The following is a 23,078-nucleotide window of genomic DNA, read 5'->3' as shown; positions in this document are numbered from 1 at the left end:
CCAGGTTCTAGTGAATCAGCAGTGCAATATACTAACCAAAATAGGTAATTAATCTTTAATATAAGTATCTTTAATTAATCTTTAATATAAGTATCAAATACAGAATAAAGGAGGGCAGTTTTGCTGTACTCTGTACTTGTCAGACCACATCTAGAGTGTTGAGCCTATTCTGGGGACATTTTAACAAGGACAAGCTGAGGTTTGCATCCAGAAGAGACTAATCAAAATTGTAGGGGCAACATAAATCATGCCATATGAGTTAAATGAAATGAAAATATTTACCAATTCAATTGAAGGAGAACTCATTCATCGGCTTTTATGTACAAGGCACTGGGTATACAAAAATGAGAAAGAAACAATCCCTATTTCAAGGAGTTTATATTTTACTATGGACCTTACTTTTATCCAAAAAGGATATGTGAAAGCTTGGTGGTGAGAAAATCTGAGGGAGATATAACAGCTCGAAGGATTGTACTATGGGAAATGAAGTAGGTTTATTCCTCTTGGCCTAAAAGAACAAGACTTATGGGCAATGAGGGGAATTTTTAGAGTTTCCAGTTTCACATAACTTAGTCATAAAACTTCCATTTTACATAAACAAAAATTGTTTTTAATAATTAAAAATATTCCAGAATAAAATGGGCTGTTTTAAATATAAATATCAATTAATCTGCAACAATGTATTAATCATCTACTATGAATGAGGCATTTTGCTATGCGCTGGGGATACAGTCACTAAATTGAAACGGTCCCTATACTCAAGGAATTTATGTTCTACAAGAAAGCTTACAAACAAATGAGAGACAGTTTCTGACTTCAAGGAGCTTACATTCTACAGTGAGTAGTATTTGCTCCTCAGTGGATGTCTCTAAGCAGGGACTAGAAGACTATTTATTAAGAATATTGTAGATGAGATTATGATGATTGTGGTGTAAAGTTTGATTTTTAAATTATATTACTCTGATTCTAATCCAGAATAATCCCTTTTGAAGACTAGACTATATAGAAGGAAGAACACTGGATTAGGACCTAGGCTTAAATATCTGCTCCACCACTCACTATCTTTGTGACTTGGTACAAGTAATTTCCCTAAACTCTCTGGGCTTCAAGTTTCTTTCTCTGTAAAATGAAGGGGTTCAACTAAAAGGCTTCTAAATTCCCTTCCTTTTAAATATGTGGCTTCACAGACTTGTGTTCCAAACTGGGAATTGAAAACTTTGCCTAATATAAGAAAAGTTTCTTGATCACATGAGTTACTGGAAATTTTTAGGCAAAAGCTTCATCTGTGAGGGTTAGCTCTCTAGATCAGATCAAAGGTCTATTGATGCTATAGTTTGATGAAAATAAAGGACCAGATAACTCATCACAATATGTGTGATCTGCTCACTGCCTCTTATGGAAACTAGGAAATTAAGTTTCAAAAACTTCAATGATAACAAGAATAAAGGGTCTCCACAAACATAATCAAAAAGGCTTTAAAGTTTTAAAAAAGTTGAAAGAAAAGGATGTGTATCTCCCAAGGCAAATTTTATAGAGAACCAAGCCAGGAAAAGAAGATATAGTAGCTGAGACCCAGAAATACATAGAAGCTAAAATCCATAATAAAACTCATGTCTTCAAACACAGATGTCCAAGGTTTAGGCAATAAGCTAGAGGAACTAGATATATTTTTAATCAATTTATCTATCTATCTATCTATCTATCTATCTATCTATCTATCTATCTATTTGTTTGTTCATTTGTTTGTTTATTCTTAGTTTACAACATTAGGTTCCACAACCTTTGGAGTTTTAAATTTTCTCCCTGTCCCTCCCCTCCCACTTCCCCAAGACGGTGTGTAGTCTAATACATGCTCCACATATTCATTCATATTAAACATATTTTCACTTTAGCCATGTTGTAAAGAAGAATTATAACCATGGAATGAACCACGAGAAAGAAGAAATGAAACAAAACAAGACAGAGAGAGCAAATAGTATGCTTTGATCTGCATTCAGACTCTGTAATTCTTTCACTGAATGTGGATAGTGTTTTCAATCATGAGCCTTTTGGAGCTTTCTTAGAACCTTGCATTGCTGAGAAGAGCCAAGTCTATCAAAGTTAGTCATCAAACAATGTGGCTGTTACTGTGTACAATGTTCTCCTGGTTCTGCTCCCCTCACTCAGCATCACTTCATATAAGTCTTTCCAGGTTTTTCTGAAGTCTGCCTGCTCATCATCTCTCATAGCACAATAGTATTTCATTACATTCATATACTAAAACTTGTTCGCCATTCCCCAACTGATGGACATCTCCTCAATTTCCAATTATTTGCTACCACGAAAAGAGCTGCTATAAATATTTTTGTACACATGGGTCCTTTCCCCATTTTTGTGATCTCTTTGGGATAAAGCACTAGAAATGGTATTGCTGGGTCAAAGGGTAGGTACATTTTTATAGCCCTTTGGGAATAGAGGATATAGATATCTTCATGAAAGGAAATAAATTAGGCCTTAAAGGTATCACTACTAATTGGGGAGATGAAATCCATGACTGGAACATGGAACAGGATATATTTATATATATACCTTTTTCAAAAGAAACAGGATAAGTAAAAGAGAGTGGGATTGTAACATCATATATTGACAATTTATAGTTCATGTGAATAAATCCAGGAGCCGAAGCAATTAAGTGTGAGGAAAACCATTTGGATAAAGGTCAAATGAGGGAGAGCAATACAAGTCACCTGGACTGATTGAAGACCTAGACAATGAGTTTGGCAAATATTACAAGTATGATATAATAGTGATGAGGGATTTCAATTATCCAGACACCTGCTGGGACTTCTCTCTCTCTCTCTCTCCGTCTCTCCCTCCCTCTCTCTCTCCCTCTTTCCCTCCCTCTCTCTCTCTCTCTCTCTCTCTCTCTCTCTCTCACACACACACACACACACACACACACACACACACACACAAACACAAACACAGCAGCTAATAACTTATTGATGCATTTTAGTCATAATCTCAGGTAGAGAAATAAACAAAGGGAAAAATTCTATTTGGAATCACACTCTTTGTGTGATCTGCTTGCTGCCTCTTATGGAAACTAGGAAACTCAAAAGATGAGTTATTGACTTAAGTTTCAAAAATGTCAGTTATAATAAGAATAAAAGGTCTCTACAAACATAATCATAATCTATTGGTGATAGAGAGGAGCTAGTTGCTTGGGCAGAAATGACAGGAACCCTGTGAGGGGAGAACAGTTGAAGCAGTTAATCCTAGACTAAAATTTTGTGATAGAAAAGAACAGCAAATTCAAGCATAGTCTGACGAGCAACCTAAATTTGGAGAGATTTGATTTCATAGGGTTCAAAGGAAAGGTAGACTGCCATGGACTAAAATGCTTCAAAGGAAGTCAGTCCAAGAGGAACAAGGGATGCTCAAGAATGGGATTCTAATGATACAAAGGAAACTATTTCAAGAATGGGGATAAATGGAATCTGTCTGAAGAGACCAATGTGAGTACACAGGGAACTCACCAACCAACTTAGTTGTCTTGTTTTGTTTGGAGTTTTTTGTTGTTGTTTTTTCTTTATGCACAAAAGAATGAATCAAGACCAGGTAAGAAGGAATGAATATGAGATTTCAGCACAGTCCTATAAAAATAGTATCAAGAATGCTAAAGCTTAGAATGAGCTAAGGCTGGCCAAAGAAGCTAAGGACGATAATAAGGTTCTTTTGAAAGATATACGAGGAAGAAAAGAAAAAAAAAAAGAAGTGATAGGACCCTTGCTTGGGAAGGTCAGGACATGAGAACTAAAAACAGAGAGAAGGCAGGTCTCCCAATGTCTCATATTGTGTCTGTTTTCTTGGCAAAGAGAATTACCTTTATACTGCAAATGACAAAAAAAAAATAACAGAATTGATAAATAAGGGCCTAGTAAGAGAGTATCTCAATGTACTTAATGAATTCAAGCAACCTGTCCCCAATTGAAGAACAACCTTAGGTCCTGAAAGAACTGGCTGATGTGATTTCTGAAAGATCATATTTGATATTTGAAAGATCATGGGAAATGGGAGAGGTACCAACAAATTGGAACAAGGCACATGTTGTCCTGATTTTCAAAAAAAGATAATAGAACAGAGTCCATAAACTATAGGCTAGAAAGCTTGTATTTGATTCCTGGAAAAAGTCTAGAAAAAAAAAGTATTAAAGCCTGCTGAAGAAAAGGAAACAGTAATTCCAAAGAGCCAGCCTAGTTTCATCAAGAAAAGGTCAAGGTAGAATAAGTGCCTTCCATTTTTGACAGGATTACAAAACTAGTAGACAAGGAAAAAGACCTCAATATAGTTTACCTAGATTTCAGCAAAGCTTTTTGATAAAGGATATCAATGCAATTATTGTGGAGAAGATGGAGAGATATTGATTAGATGAAAATACAATAAGATAGATTGAGAACTAGTTAGATGGTCAGACTCAATAAGCACTTGTTAATGATCAGTGTCAATGATTCAGACATAAGAAATCTCTAAGGTTGTACTAGATCCTGTGTTGTTTAGTCTTTTTGTCAAAAATGCATTACACATTAAATTTATAAATGACACAATCTTGGGTGGGATAGCCTACATAAAGAATGGAAGACACGGGCACCAAAAAGATTTTAGGAGGCTAGAGCACTGGGTTGGATCTAATTAGGTGAAATTCACTAGGTGGAGAGGACACAGCAGTTATTTTGAAAAAAAATCTGGGAATTTTAGTGGACTACAAACTCAATATGATTTATCAATGTGATGCAGCAGTAGAAAAACTTATCTTCTGTGTGACCTTGGGCAAGTCACTTAATGCCAATTGCCCAGCCAAAAAGAAAAAAAAAAAGAAAAAAGAAAAACTTATCTTGGGTTTTATAGAGAGGCTTAGCTTCTAAGAATGGGTAAGTAATAGAACTATTATACTCTGACCTCATCAGACCTTAACTGTGGTATTGAGTTACGTTTTGGGAATGATAGTTTAATGCCATCGATATGATGGAGACTTTCTTGGGAGGGCAATCAGGATGGTGAAATACTTCATATGAGAATCAGTTGAAGAAATCGGACATGTTTAGCCTGGAGAAGAGAATATTAATGGAGCCCACATAGCATGGAGTTCTGTATGGGCCCATATAATATGGGATTTTGTATGGGCCCAAAGCATAGAATCAGGAGCAATGGGTGAAGATATCAATGAGACACATTTAGTTTTGATATAAGGAAAAACTTTTTAACAGTCGAATGGCACAAAAATGGAATAGGTTGCCTGCAGAAGTAGTGGGTCTGTTCTCCCCGGACTTCTTCAAGTAGAGATTAGATAGCCACTTGTCAGACATGAAAAGAGGAGAATTCTTTTATATATGAGCAGAACCAAGGGGCTGCTAAGGGTTCTAACAGCTCTCAAATACTGTTATTCCATGAAAAAAATAGACTATCCCTCACTTTTCAATCTTTTGTGTCAAGATAGCTTTGATTAAAAGGATAGAACCATATCTATCTATATTTGAAAAATTGACTAATTTTTATGTATGTGTATATGTATGTATATGAATAGATGTGTGTGAATATGTATATGTGTATGTTTTTGTTGTCGTTCAATCGTTCAGTCACATTCAACTCTTCATAACCCCATGGACCATCATAGCACACCAGGCCCTTCTATTTTCCACTATCCCTTGAAGTCTGTTCAAGTTCATGTCTATCGTTTCCATCACACTATCTATCCATCTTATACTCTGCCATCCACTTTTCCTTTCACCTTTAATCTTTCCCAACATCAGGCTCTTTTCCAAACAATTCTGCCTTCTCAATATGTAGTCAAAGTATTTAAGCTTCAGCTTCAGTATTTGACCTTCCAGTGAATAGACTGACTTAATTTCTTTAAATATTGACTGACTTGATCTTCTTGGTATCCAAGGGACTCTCAAAAGTCTTCTCCAGCACCACAATTCAAAAGCATCAACTGTGTAGCTCAGTTTTCCTTATACTACAACTCCAATAGCCGTGAATTGCTACTAGAAACACCATAGCTTTGACTATGCAGACCCTTGTTGGCAAGGCAATATCTCTGCTTTTTAATATACTGTCCAGATTTGCCATAGCTTTCCTTCCAAGAAACAAGTATCCTTTTAATTTCATGGCTGCACTGCCATCTGCAATGATCTTTGAGTCCAAGAATATAAAATCTGATGCTGCTTCCATTTCTTCTCCCTGTATTTTTCAGGAAGTGATAGGTCCAGTTGTCAAGAGCTTAGGGTTTTTTAATGTTAAACTTCCAGCCAGCTTTTTCACTTTCCTCTTTCATATTCATTAAGAAGCTTCTTAATTCTTCTTCAATTTCTGCCATCAGAGTGCTATAGTTCGCATATGTGAAATTGTTGATATTTCTTCTAGCAAACTTAATTCCATATTTTGATTCATCCAACCCGATATTTTGTATGATGTGCTCTGCATATGAGTTAAACAAAGTGAAAATACACAGCCTTGTCATACTCCTTTTCCAATCTTAAACCAATCAGTTGTTCCATGTTCAGTTCTAGCTTACTACTTGGCCCGCATGTAGGTTCCTGAGAAGACAAGTAAGATGACCTGGTACTCCCATCTCTTTGAGGAATTATCATATTTTGTTGTGATCCACACAATCAAATGCTTTACTGTAGTCAATGAAGCAGAAGCAGATGATTTTCTGGAACTCCCTTGCTTTCTCCACAATCGAGCAAATGTTGACAATTTGGTCTGTAGTTCTTCTGCCTCTTCAAAAACCAGCCTGCTCTTCTGGTAATTCTTGGTTCATGTACTACTAAAACCTAGCTTGCAGAATCTTAAGCACAACCTTGCTCACATGTGAAATGAATGCAATCGTTTGGCAATTTGAAAATTCCTTGGCATTTCCTTTCTTTAGAATTGGGACTTAAACTGATCTCTTCTAACCCAGTAACCACTGCTGAGTTTTCCAAATTTGCTAGCATACTGAGTACAGCACTTTAATAGCATCATCTTTTAGGATTTTATAAAGCCCATTGCCTCTGCTAGCTTTCTTTTTAGCCGTACTTCCTAAGGCCCCCCTGACTTCATTCTCTGGGATGTCTGACTCTGGGTCACACCATCATGGTTATCAGTGATGTTAAGATCTTTCTTATATAGTTCTTTTGTGTATTCTTACCACCTCTTCTTAATCTCTCCTTTCTGCTAAGTCCCTAACATATATTTATAACCAAATGAGATATATTCATTCACAGAGAAATCTTTCTAATATTAAAAACCTAGGTCTCACTATTGTGTACAGAGGTACTACTAAGATGACTGCTTCTTAAATGTCAGTCAGTCAACAGATATTTATTAAGTTCCTACCATGTGTTAAGCACTAGGAATACAAAAGAAAGGCAAAAGACAGCCCCTACTCACAAGAATCTCACAGTCTAACAGAGAAGACAACTATGGAGGCAAACAATTACTTACAAACAAGATGCATACTTTAAACTGAATACACTGATAGCATAAATTGAAGCTAATCAACAGAGAGATGGCATTAATACTAAGAGGAATTGGGGAAAGCTTCCTGTAGAAGGTTGGATTTTAGTTACGTTGTGAAGGAAGCAAGCCAGGGAGGACAAAGAGATGGAGATGAGGAGGGAGAATTAAACATGGGGAATAGGCAGTGAAAATGCCCAGAATAATTAGGCGGAATGAGCATCTTCTTTGAAGAACAGACAGGAGGCTCAGAGTCACAGAGCACATGTGAGTGAAGAAGATGTGAAAAACTAGAAAGATGGTAGGGGGACAGGTCATAATGGGCTTTGACTGCCAAATTTAATGATATTCAAATGAAAGCATAGAAAACCAAAACTCTCACCCTCTTCTAGGCTGTTAGATTCTAAAAATGCAAAGTTCTCTATTTAGAAAGTTGCCAAATAAGACAGAATAAAGTTTTAGCCAAGCTGTAGTCAGAGGGAAGTAGTTGATATTTCTTCTAGGCAGTGAACGATTATTGATCAAAAAGAAAAGGGAATGGGAAAAGAGCCAGAATAAACCCCTCAAGATTCCCAGCTTAGTCAATGGAAAATAATGGGAGCTTTTGGTCAACTGCATCAGTCAGCTAGTTAATGAAGGAAGATGGATGAAAGGAGTTGATACACTGCCAACTCAGTAGGATACCCTCCCTGGGTTTGCTTCATGGACGCAGTCAGCTAAATCAGGAAGGATTAAAACTTCACAGAAAAGAGGGGCTCCAATCCCTGCAGAGAGCTTGTTCAGACCTGATGTTTCCTTTATACGGCATGTAGGTAATAAGTTAAATTTATTCAATAGAATATGTACAAAAAGAATCTCATCCATTTGCTTTTTATTTTTTTAAATTTTATTCAGCAGACAAATCATTTTAATGTAGCCACACATGACATTATGCAGACAGATTCTTTGATGCATATGCTCTATTGTACTTGATTAAATACTGGTATAGTAGATTATACATCAGCAGTGGCCTAACTTACCAGCTGTCTGAGCCCTATATGGTGATCTCCAGGTGTTCTAGACCCTCAAGATGCACTTAATCTTTTATATATACATATTTTTCAGTCCATACACATTCACTGAATCCCAGATTCTCTCCATTGTGACAAGTCTCCTGTCTGGTCTCCTGCCTTATAGGAAAAGAGGAGAAATGTCATTCCCTTCCATACCAGTCCAGCCATGGAGTAAAGGAAGAAAATGTGATTCCACAGAGCTTCGATCTCCTCCTTTCCAGGGAAGAGTAGAAATACCATTCCAGCACATCTCCAACCTGGTGTCCTGCCTTCAGGGAAGGGGGATAACATCATTCCTTTAGCTCCTTTCACTTGTCCCCTCCCCCTGAATTGCCTAAAGCCCTGAGAATACTCTACTATAAGGCCAAATCCTTCAGGAAATTGATAACCTTCCTGAACTCATTTGTCAACAATTAATAAAATCCACCTACTCATACCCACAATGTCCCAGTGATTCTGGACCCCTGGCTGTTATTAAAACCCCATTCTCTTTCCCCTACTACCTAATCCTTTATTCCTATTCCTTTCAGCCTAATCCCCCAACACTCAATGTCTCACTCTAAAATTATCTGCTCCTATTATACTCTCTGCCACACCTGTTCCAGAGGTAACAAATTTGATTTCATCTTCAATCTTTTCCTTTCCCACTCTTTCCATGTTCTGGCTTTCACTGATTCCTGGCTCCCTCCTGATGATGCAGCACCCCTCCCCCATTCTCCTTTTCCAGAATTGGTTGTGCTTTCCCTCATTCCTCCCAATTCACTGTTTGAGGTGGGGGATTTGGGATGGTCTTTGCTCTTCATTGCCCTTTTTGAGCTCTCCCTCTACCACTATCACTCAGTAATCTCTCCTCCTTTGAGGTTCACTCAATCCATACCTACTACCCAATAAAAAATCAGCAAGCTGTTGACCACTGACCTCTAAGACACTCCACTACTCAATGAGTTCAGTGCCTGGTTTACAGTCCCTCCTCAGCAACTGATGCCCTCATTCTAGAGGACTTCATGCTTTCCCATTCATCTTACTCATTTCATGTAAATTACTCCTCTACCCTACTTCAGTTACACTCAGAGATGGCCCTACTCTTCCCCTTAATATCACCAACAAATACAACACTTCAACTAACATGAATTCTGAAATCCCCCTATATAATTATAAGCTATTGTAATTCCACCTCTCCCTCTGCCTTGCAGGCCCAAACCTTGCTCCTCCTCCTCCCAATCCAGGGACCTCTAATATCTCCACCACTTGGTTCTTTCCTAGTCTACCATCTCTGCACTAACTGACTGCATCTTGACTCTTTGATGAATCAGGTCAAATCTGCCCTATCCTCTTCTCTTGAGTCCCTTGCCTCTTTATTGTATCACTGATCTTGTCCTGCCAAGTCTCAGCCTTGGATTACTCCCACCATCAATGTCCTTTGCTCCTATTCACCTGTTGCTAAATAAAACTGGAGAAAGTTGTGAAACGGTGCTGACTAGGTCCACTTCAAATTTTTCTTATTTAATCCCTATTGGGTCCTCATTATGGCAAGACAATCCTGTTATATCTTTATAATTAATTTACTATTCCACTCACCACAGCAGGTCTTCCAAATCTTCTCTTCCCTCTACATATCCTTCATGCTTCCTCCTTTTCCCCTCTCTCAATTGAAAACCACATATGTTACTGGGAAAAAAATGAATCCATTCTTTAATCCATTCTTCTTCTCCCCTCCTCCTCATCTCACTTCACCAAGATGCCTTCTGCCACTATCTCTTCCTTCAGATCCTGGCTCACATGAAGTGGTGACACTTCTCCTTGACAAAGCAAATCTCTCTACTTGCACAAGTGATCCCATTCTATCAGCCGTACTTATCTCTCCTTGTCTCTCAGTTGCTTCCCTATTATGTCCTAATATGTTCATATCTCAACCACCTTCTAAAAAACTTCACTTGATCTATCCATCCATCCATCCATCCATCCATTCCTTACAGCCATCCCATATCTCTTCTCCCTTTTATGGCTAAAAGTCATCTTTATTCTATGTCTCCACTTCCTCTCTTCTTACTCCCTTTTTACTCTCTACCCTCTGGATTCTAACCTTATCATTCAATTAAAATTGCTCTCTTCAAAGGACAAAGGTCTCTTACTTGCCAAATCTAATGGCCTTTTCTTTTTTTCAGTCCTTCTCCTTCTTGACCTCACTGGATCCTTTGACACTGTCAATCACCCTCTTCTACTTGATATTCTCTTCTCCCTAGGTTTCAGTGACACTATTCTATCCTACTTCCCCTACCTGTCTGACAACTCTTTCTCAGTCTCCATCCCCCCAGAGTTTTGCCCTGGGCCCCTCTTTTATTCCTTTATACTGTTTCATTTAATGATCCCATCACTTTCCATGGTTTCAATTTTCATCTCTATGCTAATGATTCTCAGATCTACCTCTCCAGCCCTACCCTCTCTCCTAACTTGCAGATTCTCATCTCCAACTGCCTATTAGGTATCTTAAATTAGATATCCCTAGATATGGTTAACTATTTCCAAAACTGAACTTTTTATCTCCCCCCGCCCCGTCAAACCCTCCCTTCTTCATAACTTCCTTATTACTGTCAAAGATACCACGATCCTCCTCATCAAACAGGCTAATAATCTAGTTGTCATCATCCACTCCTCACTCTCTCACCCCCTATATCCAATCTGTTGCCAAGTCCTGTCAATTTTACCTTCTTACTATCTCTGTTATATGCTTCCTTTCTCTCTTCTGAAACAACCACCATCCTGGTTCAAGCTCTCATCACCTCATGCCTGCACTGTGGCAACAACCTTCTAGCTAGTCTTCCAAAGCCTCTCTACTCCAGCCTTTCCTCCACTCAGATATCACATTAATCTGCATAATTAACAGATTTGACTATGTCACCTGCCCACCACCTTCACTTAAAATGTTCTGATGGCTCCTTACCACTTCCAGAATCAAATATAAAATTCTCTGCTTGGCACTCAAAACCCTTTAAACCTGGACTCTCCTACCTTTCCAGGATTCTCATATTTTATACCCCCTCACATACTCTGCAATCCAGTAACACCAGTCTCCTTGCTATTTCTCCAAATAGATACTCTATTTCTAGTCTCTGGACATTTTCATTGGCTACCTTCCACTCCTATAATACTCTCCCTCCTCATCTCTCCCACCTGATGGCCCTGGCTTCCTTTAAGTACTAGCTAAAATTGTACGTTCTGTAAGGAGTTTTTCCCAATCCCTCTTTAATTCCAATGTCTGATTATCTCTAATTAGCTTGTTTGTACATAATTGTTTTTCATGGTGTCTCATCCAATTAGATTGTGAAATGCTTCAGAAGAGGGACTACTTTTGCCTTTCTTTTTCTCAGAACTTGGCACAATGCCTGGCACACAGTAGGCATGTAATCAATGTCCATTGACTGACTGCCTCCTGTCTCTTCTTAAGTATATTTCTGAAGGACGTCTTTGCCAAAGACATAGGTTCATATAATAATTAGAGGTCATTCACCTTGAGCGACTGAGTCTCTATACATTTTCCCCGTGTCTGAAATAATATTTTACAGTGCTCAGCAAAATACTTAGCACGTAATAGAAACTATAAATAACTAAACAAGTAAATAAATGCTTATTAAGTTTAATTCAGCAATAATACATGTTTATAATATGGGTAAAACAAGCCTACTTAATCAATAAAAATAAATATTTGTTCCCTGTCTCTTCCATCCGCGATTTGACACCCTGCCCAGAACATGAAGTCCCTGAGGACAGGAACCCTGCCCTATTCTCACTGAAGGTAGGCCCTCCCTACTGATTGCTCCTCCTCTAATTCAATCTGACACTCGCTATCTTTTCCTACTGTCTGCAGCCAAATCACCCTGACATTGTGCCTTGGCTTTGTATCTTTGATGCTGATGCCCTACCTTTAAGCATGAGTCTCCTCTGTTGTCTGCAGAGAGATTCCTCTGATATTTTATAAGCACATCAAGACTTCCTCTCGCCATCATTATTAGGACTTTCCCAGACCCTTTATCTACCTCACCTGACAGATCATTTTTGTTTCCAGGTCTCAGATCCCCAGAGTTGAATCAGTCCTGCCCAACTCCAGGACTGACTGGAGCACTGATAACAAACTTTGCCCACTCCACACTTTGCTAAAGATCAGTCCTGCCTGTCATTGTCAACTGAGAAATGGGCCAGCTTTGGAAAGTATAAAGGAATAGTATATTGAATCATGACTTGATGTTATCTATGTATTTATAAGAACAACTCTCATTTTGTATAGCACTTTATGGCTTACAAAGCACTCAAACCAAATCCAGATCTCTTTTCACCCCTGTATATATGTATGTATATATTTTCACGATCAGACACATTGAAGATCTACCTGAAAGTACGTGGCATTTTCAGCATCACATGCCAGAAATATATCCTAAATAGCAAGACAGTTCCTAAGAAATTGTGCATTTCTCCAAAGTGATTGATGGTACTTCATCTCATATACATCCTATAGCACAAATCTCTGGCCTTCCTTTTTTGGTACTTGCTGGTACAGCAGACGGGGATAGGAAGGGGCAAAGATTATGGCTGACCACACATGGGGGAATCAGCCCAGCCACTGATGACCTTGACCTGCATAAGAGTTGAGGCAAGATATCAAGTTTGCTGTACCATGACCTGATGACTCATTGCCCTTCCAAGCATCCTGCATGATGTGAGAGGCAAGGATGTAAAACACACTTTTTCCAGTCTCCTAGTAAACTTGGTTTAGCACAGTTCGTGCAATCATACTCTTTATTATTTAAATTTACCTAAAGTTCCCAGGGCTTAAATGAGCCACCAATTTATTTATAGTACAGCAATAAGAACTTTGGAAATGCTGCTTCCAGCTCAGTGTTTCAAACAAAAACTCACAAAGTTCGTGAGCTTCAGGGCTAGGCACAGTTTTGTGAGCACTGGCATGGGACTCATGAGGCCTGAATCTAGGCCTGGCTCCACCTGGCTTGCTATATTGCCTTTAGCAAGCTCATTAACAAGCCTGGACCTCAGTTTCCTCATCTCTAAAATAAAACAGTTGGAATAATTAGAGGATCTCTAAGGTCCCTTTCAGCTCTGACATGTTTGCAAGGGTATTGCTCCTATGATTCAAAAAAGGCTTTTTTTACCTTTTTGAATATCCTATTTCATATGGGAGATATTTATTGTTCAATCCTGCTACCAAAAATTAAAAAGTAAGGTCAAGCTTCAACTTCTACATGAGGCCTTTCCTAATACTCCCAGCTATTAGTGCCTCCCCCAACACAAATATCTTCTAAATCTTTTGTATGTCCTGTGGAACACACATATTGTCTCCCCTGATGGACTATAAGTTCCCTGACTTACATTCAGTGCTTAGTACTGTACCTGGCACATAGTAGGTAGGTAAGGGAGTACAGAAGATAAGAATACTAGAGCTGAAGTTCAGAATCCATTCTCAGACACTGTGACTGGGCAAGTCACTTAATATTCATCTGCCTCAGTTTCCTCATCTATAAAATGAGAATAAAAATAACACCTACCTCCCAAAGTTGTTGTGAGGATACAATGAAATTTTATTTGTAAAGCACTTTGCAAACCTTAAGACTCAATATAAATACTAATTTTGTTATTATTGCTAATTCTCATTGACCGAGTCATTCATTTCAGGGACTATTTCTATTTCTTCCTTCATGACCCTAGCACCCAGTACACTGTCTGACACACAGCATCTTCAATAAATAGCTGTTGATTCATTGACTCATTGGTTCTTTACAAGGAACTACCTGGATTGCCCACTCCTTAATCCATTGTAGCAATAAGTTGCTTGGGTCTTCAGTTAGTGACAATTGACAAATCTTGAGCCATTTTTTCAAATTTCAGGGCATGAGAGCTCATTGATGCGAGTACAGGATTCAGAGTTCATTCTGCTCTAAGTGAACCTTTCCAACTGTTCTTTTTATGTGGCTTTGGGCAGGTCACAACCTCTACATATTGTTCCCTAAATCTTTGAAAATAGGCATATACAAAAAGAAAAAAATACAGCTTTCTCTGAGTATGATGACAAGGTTAAAGAAGTCCATTCTCTTTTTTAAAAAAGTTTAGCTCTGAAGAATTGATTCAACAATCATTTGTTAAATGCCTATTTTGAGTGAATCACTGTGCTAGCCACTGACTGAAGTTAAAAAGTACGTCTCTCAAGGAGCTTATATTCTACGATATCTGATAAAACCACAGGCAAAGCATCACCATTTAGGAGTTAACACATTTAATGTATGATACAAATTCCACTTGCCTGACATTAGCCTGATTTATTGCTTACTGCCTGGCACATATTAGGTACTTAATGAATTCTTATTGACTTGGTTTAACAAACATTGGACTTGAGACCCTTAAGTTGTCTTGTTGACCCCTGGCTTCAAGACTCAAGTCAAATAGTACCTTCTGCAAGAAGCTTTTCCTCTCCATCCCTCTCCCATGTCCCAAAGTTGATTCCTTTCCTCTCAGATTACCTCCTATGTGTTTTGTGCATACTGCGTAGTTTGCATGTTCTCTGTCCGCAATAGAAGAACGTGTACTTCTGGAGGTTAGAGACAGCATTTTTGCTTGTCTTTAAAATATCACCACTGCTTAGCACAGTTTCTGGTACATAATAAGTGCTTAATCAATGCTTGTTGACTGACTGACAGATAGATGTGTCACTTCAGAAAAAATATTCTCACCATTTTATGCTTATGTACAGGCAAATTTCTTGGTGCTTTGGTATCCAAGGACAACGATACTTATCAGAGTTATGTTTTAAAAGTATAAATACGGCTGAAAATTGATACTGTTCTCAGACTTGTGAATGTTAATGGAGAAGGCACTGAACTCTTTGAATCAAGAAGACACAGATTCAAATCTTGACTTACACATTTTCTAGCTGTGTGACCCTTGGCGAGTCACTTAATTCTCATTGGCCTGACTTTCCTCACCTGTAAAGAACAAGGGTGGCCCTGGATGGACTCCACAGTTCCTTCCAACTCTAAATCTATGATCTTATAATTCTACAATCGTAGACATAAAGTCTGAATACTATGAGAGGCTGCCTGACATGGTAGCTAGAATGCTGGATGTAGATTCAGGAATACTTGAGTTCAAACACCACCTTGGATGTTTATCATTTGCCTAACATTCAACTTCTCTAGATTTCCTTTTCTATAAAATGAGGCAGTAATAATAGCACCTGTTTAACAAGTTGTTTTATGGATCAAATGAGATAAATGTGTGTAAATTGCTTTCCCAATTTTAAAGTCTATATAAAACTTATCTGTTGTGATGCATGCCTCTCTCTTTGAAACATGCAAGAGTTTAATGTTAAGTAGTTACTGTTGTGGGATTCAGTACTGGTGTTGAGGTCATGCCACTGACTAAAATTTTCCTGAGATATGTATTATAATCATCGATAGTGGTCTAGGTAGATACCCAGTAATCATGGGAAGAATTAGAGCCAAGACTTCCCAAAGGTGGTGACAAGATTTCTCTGGGAAGCATTTCAACCTCCTCCCCCCTAAGAAGAATGTCCACTATCTGATGATTCAATTAATGTGGCTACCTACAGCATGAGTTGCTGCTTCTAAGGCCAAACTTATATCATATCTAAAAAGATTAATAGAATTGAGACCAAGCACAATGATACCGCATTTGCCTTGTCATTCACGATGCAGAATATGAAAGAACATTGTACACAAAAAGTACCCACAAAATGTCCCTTCTACAGTCAGGTCTCTGGTCCTTCATAAACATGCATGACTGCTCCATGATGATCTTCTGTGCCATTATCAAATTGACTTTTGAAAGAAAAAGAACAAATGCTTGCAAAAAATCAATCTAGACTTGATATGTGATAGAATTAGGATCACATCAATATATTTTCAGAACATCCAAAATATGTTTTATAGTTCAATATATTATGTACAATATATACAGTTACATATAGACATAGCTATATGGAGGATATAAATATAGGTACAGCTATAAATACAGGTATAGATGGATACATATAAACTGAAGAATAATGGCAAATATTGACTTTGGGAGGGAGGGGAGAGATCTGCATCTTTTTCTCTAAAAGGGAAAGAGAAGCAAATAACCCAACACTTATTATCTGTAATTAAACTAATTCCCATGATGATAACAAAGCAGTTGCATATTTTTCACTGAGTTAAAACTCACTTAATGTAATTAAACAAATCATATTTTCATTGCTTTCTTAATAATTATTCTTGTCAAAGGAAGACTTAAGAAAATGTGAATTTAGGGATGCAATCTACCAAGATGTGCTATTACCAAACCCAAATGACTCTAAATTCAATGTACTTTTGGAACGTTTGTTAAAGAAATGTGTTAAAAAGTAGGCAAACTAAAAATCCCATTGGAGAGCCTGGGTATAGAATTGGCAATACAATAAAAGAGAGACAATAGTTGTGATTTGTAGCTATTTTGTGATGAAGTAACTCTAGGGAAAGAAAGTTTTTTTTGCTACAGACAGGCCCCAAAATCTGACAAATTGGGAAACTTCTTTATGACGTGAAAATTCTTTCATAATCAGTCATCTGGCCTGTTAACCCTTGGGCTAGTTTTTTGTCACTTGTTTCTTCTCCTTCCTAGTCAGTATCATGAACTAGAATTGTTGTGAAAGTAACTAACTCAACCACTGGGAGGAAGAGTCATTTTTTTAAAAAAAATCCCCATTGATTCTTGGACCTGGAGGGAATCATTTGTACTCTTGTCAGAGGATGAATGAGTATCATTATATGAAATGCATGATTTGACTGAGGATGTTGTCAGAGAACCTAGGTTTATGTGATGCCCACAACATTTAAAACTCCAAGCCAACACTTACATTTTTTAATAAGCATAACTCATTTCTCAATCTCTGTGTGTGCTGACAGGTGACATGTAGGCATTACTGTATTGGTATCTCCTCACTGCTGTAAGTTATGTTAATTCATGAAAAATACTCTCTGGAGTAATACCATCTTAACAAAATCATGTCGAGTGAAAAAAGCCTCGTGGCCCTGGAGAATACTTTTTTTTTTAATTCCAGAAACATTCACTTATATTTCTTTATGAAATATATGAATGTTTGCTGAATTTGTTAAAATTAATATTTCTGCAATAATTTGATTGGAAATATCATTGGTTATAATATTATCCTAACAAGGTCCATTAATATGTGGAGTGCTGACTAACTATGAGGCCTTTGGAAAATTACTTCATTGTTGCTGTTAAATGAGGACTGAGGAGTGGATAAATACTCAGATTCCTTCTAACTCTAAGTAAACTCTACCATATCCTATGAGAAACAACAAAAGTACTCTTTAAAACACCTTCAGATTAATGTGTTTTCTCACATGGCGTAGAATTATGTAAATCCCTGTTCACCGCAGGAGGGATTCTGGGGGATTTAAATGATTCCTTTCTTTTTAAGTGATTATAGCTAAACACAAACCACAACTTATTGATTTCAAGGTATTAGGTGGCACAGTGGATACAGTCCTGGGCCTAGGGTCAGGAAGAGGAGTCTCCTTGAGTTTAAATTTGGCCTCAGACACTTACTAGCTGTGTGACCCTGGGTAAATCACTTACTCCCATTTGCCTCAGTTTCCTCATCTGTAACATGAACTGGAGAAGGAAATGGCAAGCCACTCCAGAAAACCCCAAGTGGGGTCACAAAGAGATGAGACGGAAAATGACTAAACAACAAAATACCCTTTCTGATAGTTACAAATGTTTCTTTAAAGCACTGTTATAGCAACCACTGTCAAGAATTTACAGCAAGAAATGATTGTGATAAAGCAGCCATTTCATATGATCACATGTGACAATGTTTATTTTTTTTTCCCCAGAGCACACTGAAGGAAACAAGTTCTGTTTTCCTTACAGGTAAGATGAGCCATTTGTTGACATCAGATGATTAGTGCATGAGTTGTCTGTCTTTACTTTGTTCTTTTCTATCCTGCGCATTCTTTATTATGCATACATAAAAGGCCTTTCTGAAGTAGGAGAATCATAAATGCAACAAAAGATTTCATGGCGTGGGCAATTTGCTTCCCATGCTTTGTCTAAAAGAAAAGGAGTCCAATAATGTCTTCCACATTCCTGATTAAATTGTTATAGTAAAAATACTACACTATGAATTAATAATTCTCTCATCTCTTCCTTTTCCTGCTTAGATAGTACCTCTATAGTACACACACACACACACACACACACACACACACACACACACAGAATAGGACATGTCAGTCAATTAATAAACATTTATCAAGTGCTTCACAGATTCCAGTGACAATGCTTATCATAAAAGGCAACAGAAAACAAAACAACAACAGCAAAAAAAACCAATACCTGTCCTAAGAGCTCATATTCTCATAGAAGTGCGTGTTGTCAAGTCAGGGACCTGATAAAAACAGTTACGAAAGTAAGGAAAGGATCACTTTCTCTAAATCAATGCCACATGAATAAAGACGGTTTAGGTGACAAAGTTATGAAGAATCTAAGAAATGTCATATTCTGTACAAAGAAATTGGACCTAGTAAGCACTCAATAGATATTTGATGAATGACTGAAGAAGTGCATGAACTTTATACCTGTTTAAAGACCTTGAGATGTTCCCTGTAGATAGATATGCGGTATCTAAGGATATGAGGTACCTCCGTCCTGACAGCAAAAATGTTCAGTACTTCTAGGGCAGTGGGATGGCACAGCAAATACAGCACCATGCCTAGTCAGGAAGACTTGAGTTGAAATCTGGCCTCAGACACTTATTAGCTGTGTGACCCAGGGCAAGTCATTTAACCCTGTTTACCTCTGTTTCCTCATCTATAAAATGATCTGCAGAAGAAAATAGCAAAGTACTCCAGCATCTCTGCCAAGAAAACCCCACTCAGATACAACTGAAACAACTGAACAACAAAAACACCTTCCGAGATAGAATATGGTATACACTGTCAGATGCAGTTACTATTTATTTAATTCTTTTTCTTATTTGGAAGTCTGGTTTCAACCTGGGACAGGGTGGGTAGAAATTGGGATGGTATTGACAAAAGGAAATAAGACCTATTTTTATAATGACGTTTCTTAGGGAAAAGTGGAATTGTACCTTTAGAGACAACTAGATGGTTCAGCAAACCTGGGCCTGGGCCTGGAACCAGGAAAATCTGGCCTCAGATACTTATTGGCCGTATGATGCTAAGCAAGTCCCTTAACTTCTGTTGGCCTTAATCCAATGGAGAAGGAAATGACAAGCCACTCTAGTATCTTTGCCAAGAAAACCCCATGGAAAAATAGGGTTCAAGGGATCGCAAAGATCTTTACAACAATCTTTAGAAAATAGAAATTAAAAAAAACTCCAAAAACATGAACTATTGCTAACAGGACGTATTCAGTGCATGAACGTAAGTAGTCAGTCCAAACTGTACTCTCATTAATTCTATTTTTAAAGAGCAAAGGGCTAAGGTTGAATGGCAGTCAGGAATCAAAGCCTTCTCCTGCCTGGGAGAAGAGCAGTCTATGGGGAAGTCACACTGGCAAATATAGAAATTAGTAACAATGTGTTTTGTCTTTAAATTTCTCTCCATGAAAGAAAAAATGTATGGAAATTTTGAAAAAGAGATGCAGGGAATGAAGCCTGAGATCTCTCCTCACTAGCAGTCATAGGGGAGTTTCTTTTTAGAGAGTTTTGTGGCATAACAGGCTGCAGAAGTTCTCGGACTCCTCTGAGTCACAGTTTCTTAATCTATAAAATGAGGATAATGGCTTATAGATTTGAGAGTTATAGGTGACCTAAGAGACCATTTAATGAAAGCTTTATATTATAGATAAAGAAACTGGGATGCAAGGTCACATGGAGCTAAGATTCCAATTTTGATCCTATGACTCTAAATACTGGATTCTTCTACCCCACCACACTAAATTACCTACCCTACAGAATGCTCATGAGGATAAGATTAAGCAATGGATATAAAGGACATTATAAATTATGAAGCAATATACGAATAGCACCTATTGCTATCAATTATTGTTAACAGCTGGTAAAGATGCCTAGGGGACTTGGAACTACAGACAAATCTGAATAATCTCAAGATATATTAAGAAATATTCAGGACAAGCCAGACTCTGAAGAGTCTGGTGAAAAGTAGAGTTGTGGCAACTGTTTGTAAGTCAGCAGATTAGATTAAAAAATTAAATGTTTGTTAATTATGTAAAAAATTTGTACTTTCCAGTATGAAGCCTGTATATTATTTCTTTAGTTAAGAGAAGGTTTTTGTTGTTGCTTTGTTTTGTTTTTCCTTTCCTGAATACATCTTTTAACCTTGGTTCTTTTCTTCTTTGAAAATATAACTAGAATGAATCTAATTTATATTAACTGAATACTTGAGTGTTCGTATTTCTTTAAATCTTGCTGTGATAATTTTTTAAAAATTAATTTAAGTTAATTTTAAATTACTCATCTAACAAATGTTACTCTTAGCAGTTATGCGCAGCATCCTATTTTTTTAATCTTTTAACTTTCAGAGTCAACAAAAATTTTAAAGTAATTTTCCACGGTGTAAAGTAGAATATTTTGTTAGTCATTTTATTAGTCATCTAACTTTTTGTTAAAGCATTTCAGTCATTAAAGGTTGCCTCCCCTTCTTTTCAGTAAGGCAGTATAGAGCTCAAGTTGTACCAAATCAATCCATTAAACTTCTAATATGAAATAGTACCCGAATGGATTTTTCATCCTGCTAATTATACAACTTTTAAGAGTTTGCATTTGGTGTTCATATACATCAAATAATTCTCGGAGTCAGGGAGATGATGCAGTGGATATTGGAGTGTTGGACTTGGAATCAAGAAGACTTAACTTTAAATCCCATTTTAAAAACTTCCTACTATGTCACTTAGGGGCAAGTCACAAATCTCAGCCTCAGTTTCCTCATCCATAAAGTGGAGATAATTGTACCTACCACACAGGGTTGCTGTGAAGATCAGATTGGATAATAAATGTGAAAACACTTTGCAAAAATTAAAACACTCTATAAATGCTAGTTATTATAGATATTATTATTATTATTAATATCTCCTCTTCTCAATGAGGGAAAAAACAGGGGTTCTGTTCTTCTTACATTAACCTGATTCCCATCACATAAATTATATTAGTAGGGAGAAAGTCAAGAATGGGACACTTTTACCTACTTGGTAGAATTCCAGGTATTTACTCAGAACATCTGACATAATTTATGCAAGTGACTAATGTGATAGGTTCACATCTGAACAAGGAGCTTTGGCAAGTGCTTCCGTCCACTCCACCAAAACAGAGGTCTGCCAGAGGACAAGTTGCTTATCTGCATGTGTGTCCTCACCCCAGGAAGAACTCAGCATTGTTCCATGAAAACACTACATTTGTTAGGCATGAAGAGAGGGAGTTAAATTTAACTGGAAGATAGGCTTATTATGAAGAAGATGTCAATTATAGCTCCTCTCCCAAAATAATTTGCCACCACAGAAAAGAACGTAAAGCGGCCTCGTCTCACGGTTAAATATTAGACAATTTTACCACCCGCTCTTGTGTGTTGCTATTTCAGTATTCCCAGGCAAGGAGGAGGTGGTGGCAAGCATTACATAATACTCCTTTTATATGTGAGTCAAAAATCCGAAAGATTTTCTGTTGGTCCTAAAGAGAATGAGAATCAATTTTGCACTCAGTCCTTGGGAACGACATCAAACAACCCCCTAAACAGGGACAAGAACTTCAGTCCACACAGAATGAAAATTCTAGGTGTGGTCTTCCATCTGGTTTTCTCTATGTTACCACTTTCCCAAGTGACACTCCAAAATTTAGTGGTTTTATGATACATTTTCCAACAAACTGTTTCAATTATAACCCCAAGGCATTTTTGGCAATCTTTATTTGCCACATTATGGTGGCAGCATGGTGTTATGGATAGAGGGCTAGCCTTGAGATTGGGAAGACCTGTGTTCAAATTCTACCTCAGAGAGTGACTACCTTTGTGGAAAGTCACTTAATCTTTCTATGTTTCAGTTTCTGATCTGCAAACGGGGGGCATGGGACTTCTAGAACTGAATTTTGATCCTATAGTATGTAGCCTGAAAAATTAACTGGACTTTTTAATGTAAACTTAATATTTCTATGCCGTGTGTTTCAGGAATATCAAAAGTCAAACGTATAACTCAGCAAAGAAACTTCAAAGAAGGGAAAGCTAAAGGAATTCTTTCAAACAGATCAGTTGACATTTGGTTTCACTTTCAAAACCTTCTTACAAGTGTGCAAGACTATTGACCCAAAACAGTTTGGGTGGGATAGAGGTAGATGATTCATACTTTTAGTATTTCAGGCCTCCATCATAGTCATCCCATGATTTCTGCTATTTAGGGCTGCTAACTAACAGACAAATCAGGTGGGCAACTTTACATGAAAGGTGACTTTAGTATCTAAGTAAATTTCTTTTCATCCAAGGCTGAATCCAGTTGTGTAAAAGAAAGGGA

The sequence above is a fragment of the Trichosurus vulpecula genome, chromosome 1 (assembly GCF_011100635.1).
Source record: "Trichosurus vulpecula isolate mTriVul1 chromosome 1, mTriVul1.pri, whole genome shotgun sequence".
Lineage (NCBI taxonomy): Eukaryota > Metazoa > Chordata > Mammalia > Diprotodontia > Phalangeridae > Trichosurus > Trichosurus vulpecula.
Note: the sequence above shows the minus strand (reverse complement) of the source record.